A 1,014-nucleotide genomic window follows, 5' to 3' on the forward strand; every position below is an offset into this window, starting at 1 on the left:
GTTAACCAAATTTTGACACTCAAAATTCCACTCAAATTTGTGGGGTTTATTTGACAAGCATGCAAGTTTGGTTGAACCAAATTTTGACACCTCAAAATTCCACTAACATGGATTTTTCCATTAAATGGAGGCAACATGTTGACTTTCTTCATATTGATTTAATAATCAATTTGAATTATTAATTTCAAATAAAGTAATATTAAATGATTAATTAAATTATTTAATTAATATTTAATATTAATTCAAATGACAATCCCAATTAATTCCGGCTCATATTTGATTAAGATATTAAATCTTATTTAAATATCTCAGATTCTCTCTTTTTGTTTAATTCATAAATAAAACAAAAATGCGGTTAAATATATCGTATATATGTAGTGCAGTCTCCCTAATTTGAATTCGAATACTTCGAACTCACTCGTCACACTGTTCTATGGTTTAGTTCGATATGAGCTAGCAGAGGGACCTAATGGACCTATACATCATGGGCTCCAATGATCCAAGATTAACCGGTTAAACTCATTAATCTTGTTAATCAACATTCGTTAACTACTAGAACATCCACTATAGCCTAGTAGTTGCACTCCCCTCACTATAGATATATTTTTGTCCATTTGATATAACCATGATTAGTAAGTCGATCCTTCACAGGTTGTTTGTAACTAGAGCTGGGTCAATTTACCGTTTTACCACTAAAGTTACTTCTTGTTTCTTATGTCTCACTGATCCTCTAATGAACAATTGGTTTCTGGTCCAACCAGTAAATCGGATCCCTCTCAGGCCAATGAGAGGGTGGGACCCCTTGTTCAAGACCTGAGTCAATGTTTAAGAGAACTACCTCTCTTCTATCCCTAAAAGTGGGTAGGAGTGAATTCCATCTTGCACCCTATGTCCCCAGCCATTTACCCTCTTACCCCTTAAATGGGAGGCCTATTGAGTCGGAAAACTTGAGCCACTCTCACCCATGCAAATCTAAGGATAATTCCGAATAAACAGAAGTTCATGGTTAGCTCA

Source organism: Cucurbita maxima, unplaced genomic scaffold, assembly GCF_002738345.1.
Source record: "Cucurbita maxima cultivar Rimu unplaced genomic scaffold, Cmax_1.0 Cma_Scf00194, whole genome shotgun sequence".
Taxonomy (NCBI): Eukaryota; Viridiplantae; Streptophyta; class Magnoliopsida; order Cucurbitales; family Cucurbitaceae; genus Cucurbita; species Cucurbita maxima.